The sequence below is a fragment of the Coturnix japonica genome, chromosome 12, assembly GCF_054131305.1.
Source record: "Coturnix japonica strain WE chromosome 12, WE-NBRP24, whole genome shotgun sequence".
In the NCBI taxonomy this organism is placed as follows: Eukaryota; Metazoa; Chordata; class Aves; order Galliformes; family Phasianidae; genus Coturnix; species Coturnix japonica.
The window spans coordinates 17,293,373-17,306,382 of NC_140674.1; the positions used below are offsets into that span (position 1 = coordinate 17,293,373).

Below are 13,010 nucleotides of genomic sequence, written 5' to 3' on the forward strand. Positions count from 1 at the left end.
GGCTAATGCAATGCCACGAGCAAGCTTTTGGTTACAGGGCAGCTGGTTCCCTGTAAGCTCTTTTTGGTGCAGCACCAGGTATTGACACATCAGCGCCTGAGGTGGGAAGCCAGCAAGATGAACCAAAGGTTCAATCCAATGGTGTGGACCCTCAGCCCAAACCTTTATTGATTTCTGGGTCTCATCCTGTATCTGCCTTGAGGAGAAGCAGTGCTGGCTGTGGTGCTCCCTCCAGTAGCGCAGTTATGTATTAATAGAGGATGGCACTGGCAGCAGGGAAGGGTAGCAAAAGAACGCATTTGTCTTGCTGTCCAGCAAGGCACGTAACAAATAGCAATGCCAAGTGTAATCCTGCTTCGGTTAGAACTGTTACTTTGGTTTGTCATCATTCATTGTTCAGAATACAGCTGCTTAATGACAGGATGTGGGAAATGAAGTTTTTTATGTCCTCGTGGACTTTTTACAATCAAAAATCCCGAACAATGGAGGGGAAGGATGCGATCGCACAGAGCAGTCTGACTGTGCTGAGATGCTGCAGAGACGGAGCTTTTGCCCTTCACTTTAAAAATAACCTGCTGTGTAAACCAGGGCAGCATCCACACCGCAGCTTTGCTTACATTGCACAGCTGTTGCAGCTGCCCCTGCTCAGCTCCTGGGTTTGAGACGAAGAAGTGAGAAATGAAAGAGAAATGCCATGGAGCTGCGTGGGGCTGCTGCTTCTTTACAGGTGCCCTTGGTCCAATTCAGTTAGCGAGTATTGTGTTTCTATCAGAAATGGGGGAGTGAAGGGAACTGGCCGTGCAGTCTGAGGGCACGTGGAGACATGAGTGGGACCAGCTGGAGCAGGGGCTGTTCCAGTGCTGTTCTCGTTTTTGTGTTCATTTTAATAATGATCTTCATTTTTATACAGGCTGTGATGTGGGTCCCCCCCTTTGCATGCTCGTTGCTTATTCCTGGCGGTGCAGAACGACAAGCGGGCGCATGATCCCTGCTCCCAGTGGGAATTCTTTTATCTGGGTGCGCGGTGCGTTATGTAAGCAAATGGGGAAGCTGATGGGTTTGGTGGGAGACGCTTTTCATCCAAGCATTAGACTAATTTTTGGCCTCAAATAGCAGGCACAGCCCTTGAAGAACCACCAAGGGCTGGGATACAGCCAACAAATCTACATAATTGCCAGCCCATCCCCTGCTTTGCTGTGCCTCTAGAAACGTTCTCCCTCCTCCTCTACATACATTTGTTAAGCCTTGTCCTAAACTGTGTGAAATCAGTGAGGAATTCGCCTGAGGTTCCTCTCTGCCAGCTCTGGCCCAGGGCTTCTCAGCAACATAAGCAAAATTAAAGGTGGTTCTGGGGCTGGGATGAAACTACCCTGGCTTGTGTACAAGGGCACACAAGGGAGAAGAGAGGAATGGTGATGCTGAACTTTCTGCCCTTAGTGCAGTAAGAAGGGCGGGGAGCTGCTGAACTTCCAGGCTGTGGACTTCCTACATCCCTAGGATTTACCCTGTCTTACAATCTCAGCTAAACACCATCTTTTTAGGACTGTTTGTTACAGACATTTATTAACAACAAATCACTGCCCTGCTCATCGCCACTCTCTTAGTTATAATCTTGTTCTCTTTTTCCCTTTTTGTACCCCCTTGCAAATTTCTACTTCCAACAAGCCGACTCTTATCTCACTTCTGCTGCTTTAAGTTCTGTGGCACAAAAACGCTGACTCACAGAAAGCCGTGTTGTAGGAAATATTGGCTCAGCTGAGGAAATAATTCTCTGTTCATTCTTCCACCATGCGCTTTGGTTTTGTTTCTGTCCTTTTTTCCCCCCTGTCTGTTGATCTCATGTTTTGCCACACATCTAGCGCTGTGAAAGATGGAGAGCTATTTCTAATACACACAGCACTGGTCAAATGTCTTTCTGTATATATACCCCGGAGTGTTTTATGTACCTGCTAGAAATGTTACAAAGAATGCTCACATAGCTCATAAAATTTGGTCTTGTATTGGAAATGTTTTGTGGAAATACGCTGCTTAATCTACTGCAGCGGCTCACAGTTAATGTTGTCAGTGTGCATCAGAGGTTGTGAAGATTACGACTGGTTCAGAGGAGGATGATACATTATCACAGGTCCTCAAGAATGAAGCTGAAAGAAAGGAACGTTTCACAAAATGTAGATACTTGACAAAAAAGGGGAAATTCAGGAGGCTCAGGCAGCGTAATCCTTATCGCTGGACTCGTGTTGATGCCATGCATCACACTGAGACAAGTACCTGCAAGCACTGTTTCAAAGCTAAGGGGCTGTATAAAACAAAGCCTGAACCACACTAGGGTGTGCTTTGGGTGTTAAGCACGTGGGTGAAGGGCAGTGAAGGTCCAGGATGAGATTCCAGCTTGCGGGGTGGGAGGGGAGGAAGGGGGAAAGAAGACAACCTACATCCTATTGACTTCGCAGTGGCTTTAATCATTGGAGCAAGCCGCCGAATAACATACTGCAGGGCGTGCTTTGGCCGTACCACATAGTTCACTTTATGTTTAATATACCAGAAAATAATGCTTAAGGTCTTCTATATGTGGATATAGCTATCTAGAAGAAAGCATCTGATGTCTATAACGTGAGAAATTGAAAAGTCAAGGACTTCTGAAAGTACCGATTGATATTTTTGGCGTTATCATTAGCAAAACCTAATTAGAAGGTAGTTTTCCACAATTGCTGTCCTCTGTACGTAAAGTATAGCCCTCCTATAAATAATATCACCATCTTTAGAATACTTTATAATAAACACTAATTTACCCTCCCAATTTTCTTGTGAGATAGATAATTATGTGTTAACAATATCATCATCATAGTAGCTGTGTTAGTCCTCTCTTTTTATAGATGGAAGCCCATGCACTGATAATAAACAGCTTGCTGAAGGCCACATGAGGAGCCTTTCAGGACTCTGATTAGAGAGCAAACAGTCCTGGCTCCCAGTCCTCTGCTCGTGTGGAGATGGAGAACAACGTAGGTATAATGAGAGAAAAGCAGGGGCTTAAGGATTGGCAAGAAAAAGGAATCCTCTTCAAATTGGCTGCGTTCCTGTGCTGCCAGGAAATGTTAAAATACGATGTGATATTGATAGAGGTAAGTATCTAGTAGATTTTGCGCCTTTAGTGCTTGTACTTTTATTTAGTAATTATACCACGTAATGTAGACTGTTTTATGAATCACGATGACACTTAAAACACTGAATTTTTGCAACCACATCCTGGTGCCGTGAGATAATCCGTTTTGATCTCAAGCTGCAGCCAGGTATGTCTCGCTTGAAACTTCAGAGGTGTGTGATAGCTGCCAGTACCGCACCCTTTTTCGTAATGTTGTTAAAATAAAACAAGTTTGGATTTGCTCGGCCATTGCAGGATGCGAGATGGGAGTTAGAACTCTGCCATGAATGCAGCAATGCTGTGACCATGTGGCTAATGGCCGCTCCATGCATCTCAAAGTGGTGAGCTTCCATTTCCATCAATAGGCACCGTCCCCCCCGTGCCGGCAAAGCCACAGCCAGGTGCGGTGGGAGCAGCTCATTTCTTCTGTTAAAGCCAACAAGATTTCAGCCCCACTTGTTTAAATATCAGGTTTAACTGGCACTCGCCTGCATATCAAAGGCAGTATGGTAATTTTTAGGAGGGAAAGTTTGCCCCAGTATTGGCCAGACTTGTCCCTGGTCTCCCCATTGCACAATGCGCTGCTGAGTCACTGTCATTTCTCACCCAGTAAGAGCATATCACTGGTGCTGTGTTCGTGCAGCACAGGGTAATACAATGCATGCTGTAACCGGGAGAGTCTTTGCATAAACAAGAGCTAAAAATGAACGAAGAACATTCCTGGGTTGCTCGTATTTATTTATGCACTGCCATACATGGGAAGTTTCGTTCTGGCACCTAAGCTGCGTGGTGGACTGGGCTCCAGCTTGCTTTTCTGAACTCGGTAATCTAATTCCTGCTGATGTTCTGGCATCTCACTCGGCCTTTAGCTTCGTCCCAGTCTGTAGAAGATTTATGGTTAAGTACTATACAGATTTAACACAATACCATGGATTTTATTATTTGCTGCAAAATGTTAATAATAAAAAAAAAACCCCGTAGTATTACAGACACATTTTAATCCCTGAAGTGATTTTCAAGTAGAATGCATGAATTATTAATTGTTGTTATTGTTATTACTGCAACACATACCTATCTCACAGGACACTGCGAGGATTAATTAATTCTTGTAAAGATGTAAAAGGCCATATAGGTGTCAAGGGTTATGACTAAAGTGCTTTGAAAATGGAAACCCCTCTGTGAGTGCCAAGTATTATTATTTATGGAGTCCAGGCGGTGTGCTCGGTGCTGTGCAAACACCGGTCCAGTTATTGCAAATATTTGCTTGTATGCGCTCAGTAGGCCGAGCTCTCACTGTTACGAGTCATTTCAGCTATTTTAAGGATATGCCTTACAAGTATGGCTGTGAGAGGACTTCCCAGAAGTTGAGCTGGTAAGACCGTGGAAAGCAGCAGCAAAACGAAGTAATGCCCTGTGAGGGCTCGTGAGGTGTTCACTGAGCTGGGACTGCAGTAAATTAAGGTAAAATGGAACAAAATGGAAGGGGTGAAATTATTGCAGCGTACATCTGCCAGAATGCGCTTCACAGATCCTGCAGGGCAGAACATGCACGCAGGTAATCACCAGTTCAGTGCGTGGTAATCGAAAGTGAAAGCCTGGCACAGCGGAGTTGTGACTGAACATTTGGTGAACAGGAGACCACAGAAACCTTCAGCCAGATGACTTCAGCTCAGCATGTTGTCGCTGCTCGGCAGATGGATGGGAAGGCAATGTTTGCAGTTTCTGTGGGCCAAACAAGGCACACTTGAGGGGTTTTCCCTCCTTGGTTTCTGGGCTTACATCTCCTATTGCTATCTTGTGGATGTTTTGCAGCTCCTGCCACGTCCTCCTTCAGGGCAGTCCTCTACATCAAGTCCCTTATCTTCTCTCCTTCTGCCTCAGGCTACGTGCATGCTCCCATTCCCCCCTCCTCCACCCACTGTTACTCCTTATCTGCTCTTAACTAGGAAGTAAGTCCTTCCGAGTACCGGGAGGTTAAACTCCTTTAGAAGCAGGGACACATCTGAGATGATAACGCAGGAAGGTGCGAGTGAGTCTCTCACCACTTCTTCTTCCCCTTCTTACGTTTCTCAACCTTCAGCAAACAACTCACGTCTTGCCTTCGGGTGACAACAACCTCTGAAATTCTGGTGTTGGACTTCATAAACTTACTGCATCCTTACAGCCTGTGCACCAGCACTGTGAAGAGAAAGTTGTCTGCTTTGCCATCAAAGTTATTACAGAAATAAAGGTTGAGTGGTTTGCAATTACAAACACGCTGCCCAGCTTCCTACAGACCTCAGTTCCCTCTTGCAATTTAGTCTTCTTTAAGCAAACGGATTGAAGGCCCGCTCAGAATTAAACCATTTTGTGATGCAAACAACCTGCCTTCTGCAAAATCTCAATCTTACTCTTCTAAAACAAGAAGCCCGTGGACGTGACCCTAAACAACGAGCACCGTGAGGTGATGCTGCACCTGGAAACCCACCCCGTGTGCTTTCATCACTATTTTATGGAGCAGAAGAGTCCCATCTGCTTGGGAGTTGAAGCTCAGGTAGTGAAATCTGCCTGTGTTTGGATGTGAGCACAACACACCCTTAGCTCTGGAGTTAGGATGAGTGTGATTCTCCAGTAATTTTGAGATATTCAACAAAAAGAAGCTACGTTTGTGGCCTGTGTGATCACAGTCCTATTGTGCCAGGCCTGGTTGAAGCACATTCTGCAGCAGGGCGGTGATGTGGAGGTGTTTCGGCCCAGTGTTGGTGGGATACCATACAGAACCTGGTGCCGCAGTGGGACCCGTGGTGGTTTGCGGTCATTGCGGTGCCCATGAGCGCTGGACCAATGCCCGAGAGCACGAAATGCTGTTGCAAAAGCACTGCGTGATGGAAAGGGCTGCCCAGTGATAAACGTGGGTTTGATCAACAAAACAACAAACAAACCCGCAACAGAAATGACAAACAGCTCCGTGTTCTGAATACGAGCATCACGCAGGTAGGGGATGATATTACTGCGAGTATTATTTTTATCAAACAAAACGAAAACGGGCGCAGGCGTCGAGAGGTGCGGATCCTCGGTGCCACAGGAGCCGAGCACGCCGTGATCTCTGCAGTTGCACGGCGCCATTAAGGCCTTTGGTCGAATAACGCGGATACCCGTCCGGCCGCAGTGCCCGAGCTGCTGACCCCGCGGGCGGCCTCCCCGCCCCGCTCCCCTTCCCACCGTGGCCCCAACGCGGCCGCCCCGCAGCCCTCCTCCCCTTGTGCGCCTGCCTGGAGAGCGGGAGGAGGGGAAGGGAGGAAGAAGAAGAAGGAGGAGGAGGAGGAGGAGGGAAGGAGGGGGGTCCGGCCGCCGCCCCCCGCCCCACGCAGGTTTGTTGTGCCGGGCCGCAGCAGGCCGGCCCCGTTCCGCCGCTCCCTCCCGTTCTCCCGTCCCTCCCGGCGGCCCCGCTCCCCCCGCTCCCATTTCCGTGCGGCTGGGCACCCTCTCCCGGCGCGGAGTGTCTGAGAGCCGTTGGCTGCTCCGAGCCGTTTGGCTCCTTCCCTTAGTAACAGCTTTCACATTCTGCCTCAATTCCTCCTCAATCTAAATCACACGCGCACACACACACACACACATACACAGATATTACTTTTTTTCCTCCTTCCTCGGGACTTAATCTCTAATCCCCCCTCTTTCCCCACCCTCCCCTCCCCCGCTCTGGCTCGGGATATAATTGAATATCACAGCGCTGTTTGGTGGCTGCGTGGTGGTGGTTTTTTTTTTTTTTTTTTTCTTCCTCCTCCTCCCGTGTGTGGTGTTTTTTTTTTTTTCTTTTTTTCTTTTTTTTTCTCCCCTGTTCCCCCATTTTTTTTTTTTATTTTTTATTTTTTTAAATTTTTATTTTTTAACCTCTCGCCGTGGACTTAAAACAACAACAACAATAATAATAATAAAGCGATTATACCCTCTCTGGTGTGTGTGTGTGTACACACACAGACATGTGCCCGTCTGTCTCTATGGCCGTATAAAAACAACCGAGGAGGAGAGGCGGACGCGGGCGGATTCCTCTCTCGCCTCCGCTCCCGGGGACGGGGAGCGCCGCCGCCGCCCAGGTAAGAGCCGGGGGATGGGCGCCGCTTTGGGGTCTATTCGTGGGGTTTTGGGGGCGGCGTGGGGTTGGGGTTCGCGTGGTTACGGGGTGCGGGCTGCTCCCCGCGTCCCTTCCCCCAATCCCCGCGCTGTTGGCCGCCCCTCCCCCACCGGGCCTCGTTTTGGGGGTTTTTAGGGTCTAAACGCAGCGTTGAGGCTTTGGGGGGGTGAATTAAATAAAGGAGCCGTGGCGAGGCGGGTGTCGGATCGCCTATTTTTAGCTCGATTTGTGTAAAGAGGAGCGCTCCCCTCCCCCCCTCCCCTCCTTCCCCGTTCCCCTCCGTACATATTTACTTCTGGCGGAGGGGGAGGGGAAAGGGAGAAGAGAGAGAGAGGAGAAAAAAAAAATACATTAAAAAGGGGGAAAAAAGGCATCGAGCGGAGCTGCGGAGGTACGGGGACGGGAGGGCGGCGGGGGGGGGTCCGCAGGGCCCGGCCCGGGGTGGTGGGTAATGGGGGGGGGGAGGGGGCGGCGGTCCGGCCTTGGGGCTGCGGGGTCTCGGGAGGAAAGTTTGTGTGTGCGGGATCCGCACGTGAGCGGTGCGGGAAGTTGGGAGCGGAGGTCGCGGAGAAGAAGTTTGTGAGGGAAGTTGTGAGCGCTGCCCGCTGTGCTCGGCCGCCTCGTGCTCCGCTCGGTGTGGATCATATTGGGGTGATCTATGGGGTGACCACGCGACGTGATCCCGTGTGCTCAGCCAGGTGCGATCGGGGGGAGTGGACATGGGGGAGCTCTGGGCTGAGTGTCCCGTGGCACTGAGTGTGGATGGAGCCCTTGGTTGTACCCCCAGGGCTCTGCTGTGCTGCTGGACGCTACTCCTGCTTGGGGGTGGGGAGGGTGCAGTGCTTTGGGGCCTTGGCTTGTGCCAGCTTCAAGGCCCAGCACCGTGAGGTTGGTTTGGGGCCTTCCTTTGGGTGTGTTTGTGTGAGCGGTTCTTTCAGAACTTGTTTTGTTAAGGCTTGATCCCACAAACCCTTTTGTGTGTCTTTGAACTTTGGTGTGATCATCTGTGGAGGAGAGAGCGAGAGGCTCTTGCTGGCCAGAGGAAGAGGAGCTGCTGGTGTGTTGGTTGTCCATAGGATGCGAGTGGACTCACTGTGTATCAAAGTAGCAAACTTCTTGTGGTTTCTTGTAGCCATTTATTTGCTGTTGATTAAGGCCTGGTGGAACAGCAGTGTGCTCTATTATCTTCTTAAAGTCACCTGAGACCTCGTACTGTCACCATTGTTGGGTTCTTTGGGAAGCATGGAGTTGACTCCATAAAAACAAAGGCTGATACGGTGCTGTGCCTTGGGAACGTGGTGTTACAGAGCACCTGGCAATGTTCGCTCCACCCTCCATGGGATGGAAGTGCAATACAAGCGTATGGAAGGAGCTGGGGTTGCCTTTCTTCCAGCACTGTGCAGAAGTTCATCATTTTGTGTTCATATGAATATGCACAGCCATAGCACGTGTTGATAGCATAAAGAATGTCGTAATTACAGTTAGGTTCTCTTGCTTAAGCTTTTATCCCCTTCAAACAGGTAGTTACGTTTATTTTTTTTCCCCCATTTTTTTTTAATGTAGGTACTTTCAGTTCTACTCTCCATGGTAATTATTGATGTTTGTGCAGCGCTTTGAAGTTGTAAGGCATCATGGAAGTGCTAAGTACCCAGGAACAGCACTTCAGAGTTCTGTCCCTATCATGAAAGAGTTTGATGCTAGAAAGTGCTACAGCCCTATACATAAAGAGGCTCTGGATGGATTAGGGGATATGGTCAAAATTGCTTATAATGTTGTTTTCAGGTAATATTTTTTAGTTAGGAAGAACAGACCCAAATAATGCAACGCAAACTGAGTTATTTTACCTAACTTGATTTTTGGATGCGGAATTTAATTTAACATGGACTTCACGTTCGAGTCAGAATGTGTTTGCTGTTAGAAATTTAGTAGTGGCAATAAAGACCCACATCCTACAAGGATATAATTGTGCAGAAGTCAGGAAGTCCTGTAAAGAAACACACACAACTTCATGCACATCAGCAGCCGAGCTGGGCTGAATGAGCTCCACAGATGTCTGCTGAGTCGCACACAGATGAGTGTGTTTTGCATTAGTGACAGGCGCTGTGGGGTGTGCCTCTTTCTTGATGCTGATCTGGTGTTTTTTTTTAATATCAAAGTGCTATTCAGTGTTCTGGGGAGGCCAAAGCATGGCCAATGAAGCACCTTTCAGTACATGTGGAGCCCCAGTTCATGCCTGCTTAGCCAGCTCTCCCATCAGCTCCATGGCCCTTGGCCATTTGGGTTTGTGGTGCCGTGAGGAGGGGACTTGTGCTGCTGAGTGAGATGTGGAGGCTGTGGAGGTGCTGAAGCGTGTTGTATGGAAGTACCGCTAAGTTCTAACAACGTTCATTTTTGTTTATGTTGAGAGTTGTGATTAATACCCCGTGTAGTGACCACCCTTAAAGCGTGTTTATGTGTGTGCATGTAGCATAGTCCTCAATAACGTGCGTACTTAAAGCTGTAGCCATCTGCTCATGCAAGTAGTTGTGGGTTGGGAGAGAAGTGAAAGCGTGTGCACACAGTGCGCCCATGTAGGGCCTCCTGCAAGAAGGGATGAACAGGAGAAGAGCTTTTCTGCGTGCTCATTTTCTTAATATAAGTTTAAATACTTGTGTTAGGTGAAGAGATATCTATAGCTTCCTGTTAGCAAAGATGATTGACAGCTCTTCTCAGTGTATTCATGTTGCGTTGCAGCATTAATATCGTACCTTCAAGTTAACAAGTGTTGAAGAAACTGTTCTTATGTTCCTGCTGTTGATTCAGGTATTCCTGTCCCCACTATGTGCAGCTTTCCAAGCACTGTGGTCTGAAATTAGATGGTCTTAATTTCTGTGAAGTAGCTTAATGAGAAGAGTGACTTTACTAGGAAGAAGTTCATCTAGTGATACCAAACAGAGTGGATGGAGACCGCCTTATTCATCTCATAATTGGTTTCCTCTGAGATAAAGTATGACAATGAAATAAGGAATAAGAATTATCTTTTGCAGATGAAACTGTAGGGGAATATATTGGCTCCATTTCCCCTCCCCCCTTTTAATTTAGCGAAATTGAATTAGCTGGATTGAGGTAAGAAGCAGTGAGATCGCAGCAGCGTGGCTGTCATTGCAGGAGAGGGGGTGGGTTGGGTATAAAATGTGGAATTCTGGTCTGGAAATCACTGCTGGTTTGTGTGGGAACTCCAAGCTGTGTTCTCGTTAGGGTTCTGCCTTGTGCCATAACAGGAAGGCCCTTTCCATTCTTCTCACGAAGGCTGAAATGGCATATACAAAATGCCATGGAATTCTAATGGCCGTGTTTGAACTGGGACTTGAGTTTTCCTCTGTTCCTGAAAGACCTGGAGAACTGTATTTTGACATATCCTCTGAAACCTTGATGTTGGAATCGAGCATGACGTTGGTTCCATTACATCCTTTGGTCTTTCCTTTTTATACCACAAAGGAGCCTTAAAAACTTCTTCCTTGATAACAAACAAGTGGTCATCCCAGCTGGGAGCTTGTGTGGCTGAATGGGAAAACATGTCCAGCTGCTGGCTCAGCTGAGACTTCTGAGGTATGTTCTTATCTTAGAAGTAGTGATAGAAGTGCCTGGTGAATTGGCATTACTTTGTTTCAGAAGCAGTGCTGTGTGCCTGCCTGCTTCAGCGCCTGCGAGGGGCCCTTCCACATCTGTGCAGCAGGGCTCTGATACGCTTGTGTGTTCAGTGATGCTGAGTCCCCACAGTTGCGTTTCGAGTTGGCAGTCACCACGTGCGCTCAGAATCTCGAAACATCGAGTCTCATGCATGGCTTGCTGGCTTTTGCAAAATCCCAACAGGGTGTAGTTTCTGTTTCTGGGAGTTGTATTAGTAAAGGCCGTGTTGGGTGCTCTGCCTTCTGTTTCTTGCTGTAATTCTTGAGACTCCGTGTTGCAAAGAAGCAGTCATGTTTGTTCATATCATCTGGCATTAAAAAATTTAGAATCACCTGAAGAAAAAACATTTTTCTCCTTTTTATGTTCTTGAAGATACATCTCAGTCTCTTTTTCAGCGTAGACATGCGTAACAGACTCTCCACATCCCATGCTCTGTGCAGAGCCACACACACAGTTATTTTGGCTGTTTGGAGGTGTGGAGGCGCTGCTCTGGTCATTGGAGCGGTGCAGTCCGTGGCTGGGCAGCGGGCAGCTGTCTGCAGCTTGTGCTGGGACTCCTTTAACACGTTGTTGGGCTGGGAGGAGGACTGAATCACTTCCCTGCCTTTGTTCCCTTCCACGTGTCTGCCATGGAACCAGCTGGTGACCTACTCCAGGTTGCGTGAGTTGGGACTGTGTGACGTGTTTTGTTGTAGAAGCGCTCAGGAGAGTCATGGAGCGTTTTCCCAAGGTTATGAGTTACAGGTCAGATATTTACTACATATGTAAATAAATACGTGGTGCCTGAACCACCGAAATTGTCAGGGTTTGGAGCCGTAGATATATAAGCTGTCCCTGAAGTTGCCTCCCTTTGACATTAACGGTGTTAAAAGTTCAGGCCCATGGATAGCCTCTCACCAGGCTCAGAGCTGGAAACTCTGACGGCAGGAACACGTGGGGTAGATTCCTGTCCCCTGGTGGTTCCCTGTGAGCACCAGGCAAGGACAGGGCGCTTGGATTCCTAGAAGTCTTCTAGGCTGGCCCAGGGGAAGTGCAGTGAGCTGTGGGTGTTTTGGGATGGACTGATGGGTGCTTGAGTGTCAGCGTGACTTCTGAAAATACATTTTAGCCTCGAAGAAGAGTAATAAAAATATTAAATATCCTCTCATTTATCATTGGGAATGGTCTAACCTGCAGTTGTGTTGGGACAGATGAGAATTGTTGCTGTTAGTTTCAGTGGTTGGCAGCGTTAAGTGCGGCTGAAAATGTTACGTTAAAATACCGATTGATTTTATCTAAACTGAGTCTTTTTGCTGGGCCCCTCCCCCCTTTGTGGGTCTGCTGAGCTCACAGAAACGATGACAACTTTTACCTCTTTTAGATGAAGTCTAAATTTGTAGGAAAAAATAGTTTTGCTATTGCGTAGACCTATGGGGGAAATAACAAGAGATCTGGGTCAAAAAAGTAGGGCATGCAAGATATAGAAGCTGTTGGAGTGCATTTATTTGTCCTGTGCTAGGTTAAAGGAAGTGTTGGTGCTTTCGGTTTGGCAGCGTGTCCTTCGCTGCCATGTGCTGCAAAGGGAACATGGCTGTTAAATGAGGAATCGCAGCTAATTTTTGTATGGATGTCAACATTCTTCTCCAGTGCAGGATTTTTTTGCCTGGATGTTAACACAAACACATTCCTAAAACACAAACTATCAGCGATAGATTTTAATTAGGAAGTGTGCTGTGAAAATGTGGAATTTTGCCACGGCGACTTTTTGTGCATCTGTAACATATTTACTCTGGAGTTGTGTTTGTTCAGGTTTTTAATGCTTTGTAACATACTTTCAAAGCAAAGTTAGCACAGATGCGGATGGAGGAAAACGAAGAACAGTGTTGTCAAACCATCTATTAATGTTGACATGAAATGAATTGCGCTACAAACACACGTTGTGTAGCAACAGGTAAATTGCTTCCCATGGCTGATGCAGCAGACCTGAGGTGTCTGGGTGCAGGGCCTGTGCTCCCTTTAGAATGGGAGTATTTGCTGCTGGAGATGTGGAACCTGATTTTACACCATGTTTCAAACACGCAACTTGAATGACTTCAATCTGGCGTATCTTGG

At 47.6% G+C, this 13,010-nt stretch overlaps 1 protein-coding gene across 16 annotated transcripts in view; it reads left to right on the forward strand.

The window, feature by feature from the left end:
• TBL1XR1 (TBL1X/Y related 1) overlaps positions 1-13,010 on the forward strand; it is a 375,211-nt gene that overhangs the window by 288,507 nt on the left and 73,694 nt on the right. For 3 of the 16 annotated variants that reach the window (XM_015871582.2, XM_015871590.2, XM_085513254.1), the window contains exon 1: positions 6,918-7,212. The exons of 3 other annotated variants lie outside the window; for them this stretch is intronic. The gene's annotated coding sequence lies outside the window, so the exon portion shown is untranslated. Of the gene's footprint in view, positions 1-6,000; positions 6,113-6,380; positions 6,490-6,917; positions 7,213-7,365; positions 7,642-7,728; positions 7,949-13,010 lie in introns of those variants that run through there. 10 more of the 16 variants (XM_085513246.1, XM_085513245.1, XM_085513244.1 and 7 more) reach the window with 10 other exon arrangements.